Raw genomic sequence first — 9,161 nt, 5'->3', positions numbered from 1 at the left:
CTGATCTGTGAGATGGGGATGATGGTCACAGGACCTACCTCACGGAGGTGGCTGAGGATCAAGCAGTATTCAGAGCAGCACCCTATGGGGGCAAGTGTTCAGAAGATGTTCCCCAAAGTCTGCCAAACAACTTTGTTCTTTCTCTTCTCCCTAGTGTTTACCCTTTACTGTCCAGAGCCCAGGCCCCAGCTCAAACACCTATGCCACTATGACTTGGGTAATCATGACGATTGTCCTTTTACAAATTTCCATCCTCTTCCCTTCTCCGACCCCTCCCTTCCCTCTTCAGCCATTTGTTTGTTTGTTTGTTTGTTTGTTTTTAGGGTTGTCTTGCTGCATTTTGTTGCAGCCCACAATGCTTTGCAATCCTAGTTAGCTTAGGGGCTCTTTAAGTATTTGGCTTATGACCTAAGTAGCTGGGCAGGCCGATAAGAACAGACAAAGCAAGCTATTTTGCAGACTAAAAACTTTTACCTTAGACTAAACTTCTTTGGTTCAGGTGAGGGCAACCAAGGGTGGGGGAAGGGGGTAGAAGGGGGAGGCCGACAAGTAGGGTTGACATTTGAGGCAGGAGGCCATATTTCAAGAAACCTTTGCTCTGCAGCCTCCAGGGGGCCTCCCAAGGGCATCTCTGGTACATCCCAAACAAGGACAGCACCTTTGGGGAGTGCCAAGGTTATTCATGAGGCCGAAGTCCTTTGTATGCCTTCCTGTTGGGGGCTTTTAAAAATAAACTTTTGGCCAGGGTGTAGTGGCTCACATCTATAATCCCAGCACTTTGGGAGGCAGAGGCAGGAAGATTGCTTGAGGGCAGGAGTTTGAGGCTACCCAGGCCAACATAGCAAGACCCCTGTCTCTGTTTTTTTTTTAACTAAATAAAATAAAATAAACTTTATATTGACACCCAACATACATATAGAAATGTGTACAGTTAATATTTGTGTAGCTAGATGAGTTATCACAAAATGAACACTTTTGTCTAATCACCACCCAAATCAAGAAATGGAAACATTTCCACCCCCAGGCCCCACTCTTGCTCCCATTAATCACTTTCCTGCCTCTCTTCCTCGAGGTTAACACTCCCCTATCTTGTGGCCTCACGGGCACTGGTTTCTACTGTTCTTGAGCTTCACATAAATGCAGGCAGGTGGTAGGTGCTCTTCTGTGTCCAACCTCTTGTGCTCAATATTATGTGTGTGACATTCAACCATATTGTCATGGGCAGCAGCAGTTAGCTCATTCTCACTGCTTAGTTGATAGTATTACAATTGATTTATCCATCTACCACTCACAGACATTTGGGATATGTATGGATGATGCTCTTATCAACATTCTTGTTTGTGTTTTTGGTGCACACATGTATGCCTTTCTGCTGGGCGTACACCTAGGAGAGGAGAGGCTGGGTTCCAGGCAGTGCTGTGCTGGCATTGGGAGCTGGCTGTTACGTGGTCAGGGATTTGCAAAATTTCCCCCCATTCTGATCTTCCTTTCCCTTGCATTCCTGTGGCTCTTGAGGTTATTTCAGCCTATTGTATCTGTATGGTAGGAATGTTATACAACAGTGGAATATCACTCATCTCCTCCCAACTCCAAATTCAGTGGCACCCATCCATGTCGGCAGCTTGAAGTCATTCAAGGAGTTTTTACACCACAGAAACTGGCAAATGCTACATATCAGAGCTTCATAGGTTTATTGTTTTGTTGATTGTCTAAAGTTAGACTTAAGAAAGTGATAGAGAAAATCTTCCTCCCTTCCTTCCTCCCCTTTCCTTTCTCTTCCTTCCCCTTCCCCTTCTCCTTTCCCTTTCCCTTCCCCTTTCCCTTTCCCTTTCCCTTCCCTTTCTTCTTTCTTTTTTGACAGGATCTCACTTTATTGTCCAGGCTGGAGTGCAATGATATGATCACAGCTCACTACAGCCTCGACCTCCCAGGCTCAGGTGATCCTCCCACCTCAGCCTTCCAGGTAGCTGGAACTACAGGTGCTTGCCACCAAGCCAGGCCAACCACCTACCTACCTTCCTTCCTTCCTTCCTTCCTTCCTTCCTTCCTTCCTTCCTTCCTTCCTTCCTTCCCTCCCTCCCTCCCTCCCTCCCTCCCTCCCTCCCTCCTTTCTTTCTTTTTCTTTCTTTCTTTCTTTCTTTCTTTCTTTCTTTCTTTCTTTCTTTCTTTCTTTCTTTCTTTCTTTCTTTCTTTCTTTCTTTCTTTCTTCCTTCCTTCCTTCCTTCCTTCCTTCCTTCCTTCCTTCCTTCCTTCCTTCCTTCCTTCCTTCCTTCCTTCCTTCCTTCTTTCTTTCTTTCTCTCTTTCTTTCTCTTTCTCTCTCTCTCTTTTTCTCTCTTTCTCTCTTTCTTTCTTTCGGCAGAGACGGGATTTCTCCATGTTGTCCAGGCTGGTCTCCAACTCCTGGGCTCAGGTGATCCACCTGCCTTGGTCTCCCAAAGTGTTGGGATTACAGGTGTGAGTCACTGTGTCCAGCCTGAGGAAATGTTAATAATGCAGACTAAACTTACGTGTGTGTCATCTCTATAGCTGTGACATTGTGGGTAGCATAACAATTGAAAAAATATTTCTCCAGTATAAAAAAACTATTATGTGATTCATGAAAAAATTGCTTATGTCATTGATGAATGGGTGACGTTCTGAGACATGTGCAGTTTTTTTCTCTTTCTTCTTACTCTTTAACACAAACACCTCAATATTTTCTATTTTTTCAATAATTCAATGTTTTTCCAATATTCTTGTTGGAACTCTATTTTCAGAGATGGTTATTAAGCACTTGCCAGCCCACATTAGTCATTAGGCATATCCTGCTTTAACTGATGCTGCCAAATATTTTTCCAAAGTGATCACAGTAATTTCTACGTCTGTTGGTTTGTTTGTTTTTTTTTTAATTTGACAGAGTCTTGCTCTGTCTCCTAGGCTGGAGTGCAATGGCGCAATCTCGGCTCACTGCAACCTCCGCCTTCCAAATTCAAGGGATCCTCCTGCCTCAGCCTCCTGAGTAGCTGGGATTACAGGCGCCTGCCACCATGCCCAGCTAATTTTTGTATCTTTAGTAGAGACGGGGTTTCACCATGGTGGCCAGGCTGGTCCCAAACTCCTGACCTCAGGTGATCCACCTCCCAAAGTGCTGGGATTACAGGCATAAGCCACCATGCCTGGCCCTGTTGGTGGATTTTTAAGTAAAGTTCATTTGTACTTTATCCTCCTGTCTTGGGACAAGCAGTTTCCTGAACACTAAAGCTATGGCTAAGGGAACAAGCTGGCAGAACCTAGTTGATAATTATCCTAGGAAAGGATTCCATAAGCAATTGCTAAATTCTACAGGACCACTTGCTCAGGGGTGATCCAGGCAGGGCAGTGAGTTGCAGGAAGGAAGAGGTCACAAGGGTGCAGGTACTGAGCTTCCTGGAGGGGGGCTGCACTCAAATGGCCCTGAGAGTTGGAGTGGCCAAGGAGAGACATCAGGCACCAGGGCAGGGACAGCCTGTGAGTGCTGTGGGCAAGGAGTGTGGCTGGGCCATGATGCCCATCAGCAGTGGAGGAGTATGGAGGCTGGGGCACTTCCATTGACAGGTGCATCCCTGCTGTCAAGGGCTCCTGGCTTTTATGTGTCAGCCCCCATGGCCCACCTGGAGGGGAAACTGCATGGCTGTCCCTGGGGCAGATGCTTAGTTTGAGGAAGCTGTGCTTCCTTCTCGAGACTTCTCTCCTAGGTTTAATTCTCACGTCTTGTATTTAACTGCTCAGATCTAGTCTCAATACATTCTTTTGTGCACTGACAATGGTGGGGAATGCAGAGTGACCCGTAAAATAACAAATCAACATTGTCCAAAGCTGCACGCAAACCTTTTTGAAGCCCGTGAATGTGCCATTGTCTTTTTTGTAGCTGGGACACACATTTCCTGCTCTTACTCTCATGGAAAGGCCGTGATGCGGTCAACAATCGACCACAAACAGGTTTTAATTTGAAATTCCCAGAGCCAGGCCCAGCACCAGACAGGGACCATGCAGAGAAAACTTCAGCCCCTCTCTGGGTCCACGAGCAAGGAAGGAACCAATGTGCATGAAATAAGGCAGGAGAGCAGCAGGTCCCCGCAGTCAAGGGTATGACAATCCATCGCCACAGGCACAATGGGCATGGTGCGGAAAGGTCAGAGTGGGGCTTCAAGGGTGGTTAGGAAGGTCGAGGAGTCCAAACTCTGGAAATGTGAGAACAATCCAGGGACATGATACAGAGCATTCTACAAACCCTAGGAGCTGGACACAGCAATTTGTGTGAATAGGCATCTGCATTGTCCTTGGGAGAAAATGTGCCCAGGGTCCAAAAATTAGTTTTAAATAAAGTTCAAGGCCTCTACCTTTGGCTTCTATAGCAGCAATGCCATTCTGAGTGGCAACGAGTCAGGGAGCTGGCTTCTCCACGATTCACCTGGATGTCCGGGGTCTGCCAGTCTCACCATGATTAGAATGGAGCTTCTGATCCACCTCCTCCTCAATCTGCTTTATTCCCAGTCTTCCCCATCTCAGTTAATGCAACTCCATCCTTTTCGTTTCTCAGGCCAAACACCTTGGTGCCATCATCCACCTCTTTCCTTCATACCCCACATCCCCTTGTAATGTAAGCAAATCCCATAACCTCCTCTTTTAAAATATGTCAAGAATCCAACCATCTCACTGTTTCTCCACTGCCACATCCTAATCAAAACCACTTCTGGCTGGGTGTGGTGGCTCACGTCTGTAATCCCAGCACTTTGGGAGGCCAAAGTGGGTGGATCACTTAAGGTCAGGAGTTCGAGACCAGCCTAGAAACCAGCCATAGGGGAAACCCCGTCTCTACTAAAAATACAAAACTTAGCCAGCGGTGGTGGCATGTGCCTGTGGTCCCAGCTACTCAGGAGGCTGAGGCAGGAGAATCACTTGAAACCAGGAGGCAGAGGTTGCAGTGAGTCGAGATCGTGCCATTGCACTCCAAACTGGACGACAGAGCGAGACTCTGTCTCAAACAACCAAACAGACAAACAAACAGAAATGCCACTTCATCTCTCTCCCAGGTCACTGATGGAGCCTTCCCAATCATCTTTCTGCTCCCCACTTGTTTCCCCTCTCAGTCCATTCTCAGCCTTCTGCCTTGGCTCCTACATCCTCAGAGTAAAAGCAGATGGTCTTCTAGGTACCCATAGGACCCCACAATTCCTGGGCCCTGTAATCTCTCCCTCAATCACTTGGTTCCTGCCAAACCCACTTTGTGGAGGTTGCTGGAAGATGCCAGGGTGGGAGACAGGGGGCTACGGGGTTTCCCTGCGTGTCACAGGGTCAGGCTCCCCCTCCTCCAGAGCTGCCACAGGTGGGAGGCAGATTCCCCACCACAGGGCCTTGGGGACATGCTTCTTCTGTTACTGTGGTCCATGGACATTGTCATCTCCTACGGTGGTAACTGCCTATTCCCTTGTCTGTTGCCCTTGGGGGCAGAACTAACTCAGTTTGGTGACCCAGTACCTAACAAGGACCTGGTCCAGGGTAAATGCTCTGTGAGGATGGTTTTAGTTGAGGGGAACCCCTCTAAGTGCAAGGAGTCAGGAAACTGGTTTCTACCTGGTCACACCATGTCAGGTCTGAGCAGGCCACATGCCCCCTCTGGGCTTAGAGACCTCATTTGTAAAATGGCATAAAAAATGTTATTTTCTGAAAAGTGTCTGATTTTCTTGGTCAAATTGTTTCATGGTAGTAACCTCAATTTCCAAATATCCTGGAAATTGCTTACTTTTGTGACTCTTTCCTCCATTTCCAAATAGCCATCAGGTTCTGCTTCATCTACCAGGTCCCCAGGCCCACCCACTAGTTCCTCATTCTGCCAGTCATCTTCTGCTCTCTGTCCTCCCCTTGGCCCTCTAGCATCCATGTTGCATCCTGCGGCTGCTTCCTCATCCAGCTGCACTGTCCAGGAAGATGGGGAGTGATGATTAAGAGCAGGGTGGACCTGGCCTCACCCCTTGGTCCCTGGCACTCTCTAGGGCCCCTACCCATGCCTGCTGATAGCACTGTGGAGAGCAAAGTGTGTCACCTGCCCTTTGTCAACAACATAGCAACACTCAACTTCTGGGGAAGTGACCAAGTGGCCATATGGGTTCTGGGAAAGCTTCCCTTGTAGACCAGGGACCCTTGGAGGGGAAGAGATAAGATGTGTGGAGTAAAGCCAGGACTGAGAATTGGGATGCAGCTGGGTGACTGGTGAGTGGAAATTCAAGGAGGCCGCCCAGGCTGCTGAGAGGGGCCATTAGGAAAAGTCTCAGGGCAGTGGGGCGGGAAGAGGGCATGATGGTGAGAGAGACGGAGAACTGGAGAGAGAGGATGAGACCTGGAGACTGAGAAAGAGGGGGACGTCATAAAAGAGAGAGGAGTGAAAGAGCTACAAAGAGTTACAGATAACAGGACAGAATGCGAGCATAAGGAGTGTGGGTGTGGAGAGGAGCCCAAGGAATCACAAAGACAGATGTTTGGAAAAGGGCTGGGGCGCGCTGCTGGGTTCAGCTTCAGGAGGGAGGCTGGGGAAAGTGACTCCCCATTGGCCCTCTGTCCTCCCTGTAGGGTGGACTTGCCTTTGCCAACACCTTCTGTTGGATTGTGATTCATCTGGAGCCTGTGGAAAGGGACCTCCTTGCAGATCCCCAGGATTCTGCATAGGGTCTGGCTCACAGCGGGGCCCAGAAATGCCTGGAAATAATAACAATAATAGTTAATGTTGACTGAGTTTTCACGGTATGGTTTGGCCTTGTACTGAAATCTTACATCCATTCACTTATTAATTCACACACCCATTCCTTCATTCAAAAAATATCGATTGAGCAGCCCCCATGTGCTGGCATTGTTCTAAACATCTTTATAAGTTACTGCATTAAGTTCTCACAGTTTTATGAGGCAGATGCTTTTAGTATTCCTATTTTCACATGGGGACGCTGAAGCTGAGACAGGCTGAATGATGTGGCTAGATCTGGGGACTGGAGAAGAGGTAGAGCTGGTTTCAAACTCCCCTGCCTGTGATGTTTAACTACTCTCATCACTGACCCTGCCTTTCAGGCACCAGACTACCCAGTGAATCAAAGAAGGGACAAGGAAGTCAGCTAGAATGCAGATGCTGCCTTGGGATGTGCCCAGAAGGGCCAGGCCTCATGTGGGCTTAGAAGAGCTGAGGGAGGAGGAGCACTGGGCTCCCTCAAGGAGGCAAGTGGAGGGAAATGGTGACTCTGAAGAATATTGAAAGAACTGTCAGCCAATAAGAAAAAGCCTTACCAAACAATCAAAAAATGGACAAAAGACATTCCCAAACAGAGTGGCTGAAATGAAAAAGACAGACAATGCCAAGTGTTGCCAAAGATGTCAAGCAGCTGGAACTCTCATATACATTGGTGGGAATATGAATTGTTATGATTAACTTTGGAAAACTGGCAGAATTTTCTAAAGCAGAACATAGGCATATGCTGTAAAACTCCATTCCTAAGTACATGACCAACAGAAAAGAATACAGATGTTCACTTCAGCACCACTGTAATAACCCCAAGTTAGAAACGATCAAAATATCTATCACCAATAGAATATGAATGTTAACTGTGGTACACTCATATATATAAAGACTATAGAAGTGAGCATGTAAGAGCTATTTCTTTATGGAACAACATTGGAGAATCTAATAAACACATTTTTAAACAAAAAGCCTCAGGCACCTTCTGTACAATTCCATTTATAAAAACTTCATACACAGTCATAATGAATACATTGTGTTAGGTGTCAGGGGAGTGATTACCTCTGGGATAGTGATTGGAAAGAGGCATGTACAGAGTTTTTGTGAGCTGGTGATCTTCTCTTTATTTGAGAGCTGTTTTATAGCTCTCAAACAGAGTTCAAATTTTAAAAATTCATCCAACTCTACATTTATGATTTGTGCATCTGCTGTTATATATGCATATGTATGCTACACTTTAATAAAAAGTATATTTTAAAAAGACAAATATTACCATTTACAGACTGCATGAGAAATTTAAGTTTGGCTTGGTATTTGAAAATAAATTGGTAAGATTCATCACCAAAGAGAAAAATCAAATGATTATCTCAGTTGATGCTGAAATTCAGCATCCATTTATGTTTATAGCTAACTATCTAAAGGGACTTCCTTAACCTACAAAGGTTGCTATACAATCTACTTATCTATGAAAAAACCAACAACAAATGGATAACATATTTAATGGGGAGAATGTTGAAAGCTTGCATCTGAGATCAGGAACAAGACCCGGATGCTGTTATCTCCATATCTATTCAACATTGTACGGAAAGTCCTATCCAGTGCAAAATCGTTGGAAAGAAAATATAAAGCTCTCATTATTATGTTAGCGGAAATTCCCAAGTAATTAGATTTTGTAAGTGAATTTAACAAGCTTGCCAGACAGAAGGATAAATACAAAAATAGATTGTATTTCTAATACTAGCAATTATTACCAAATTAAATAAAAATTAGAAACTGAATTGAAGGATGATCTCACAAGCAGAATGTTGAATGAAGGAAATCAGATACAAAAGAACACATATTATATGTTTCTATGTATATAAAATTCAGAAGTAGGCAGATCTAAGGTGTAGTGTAGAAATTAGAATAGTAGCTAGATTTAGGGGTTGGGAGAGGGTGTGGGGTTGAGTGGAGGCATAAGGGAGTTTTGAATGTTGGCAGTTTTCTTTGACCTGGGTGGTGGTTACATGAGTGTTCTTTGGGGTAATTTGCTCAATTGTACATTTATGTTTTTATATTTCTCTTATCAGAGTTTTTTTTTAAGTTAAAAAAGATTACTTGGCCAACTTGAGTTGGGTGGTCTCTAATGGTCAATTGGCTGCAGCCAGGTCAAAGGAGCCACGTGGTTACATGGTAATACCTTGCAGGGTCATAGAGTTGGAGAGTAGATGAAGACGGTGTGTGTGTTTGTGTGTGTGTTTGTGTGTGTGTTTGTGTGTATGTGTGTGTAGGGGGAGAGCAAATAAAAGTCATTGACATCTCATAGGGAGTTTCCCCCAAGAATAACAGAGATGACCCTCTCCTTTTTCTCTCTTGGTAACAAATGGGCCTCATGGAATGTATTGGGGAGTATTTCCTCTTTTTGGTTTTGGAAGAGGTTGTGTG

This window comes from Rhinopithecus roxellana, chromosome 1, assembly GCF_007565055.1.
Source record: "Rhinopithecus roxellana isolate Shanxi Qingling chromosome 1, ASM756505v1, whole genome shotgun sequence".
In the NCBI taxonomy this organism is placed as follows: domain Eukaryota; kingdom Metazoa; phylum Chordata; class Mammalia; order Primates; family Cercopithecidae; genus Rhinopithecus; species Rhinopithecus roxellana.
The sequence above is the reverse complement of the archived record's forward strand: the minus strand, read 5'-3'. Positions refer to the sequence as shown.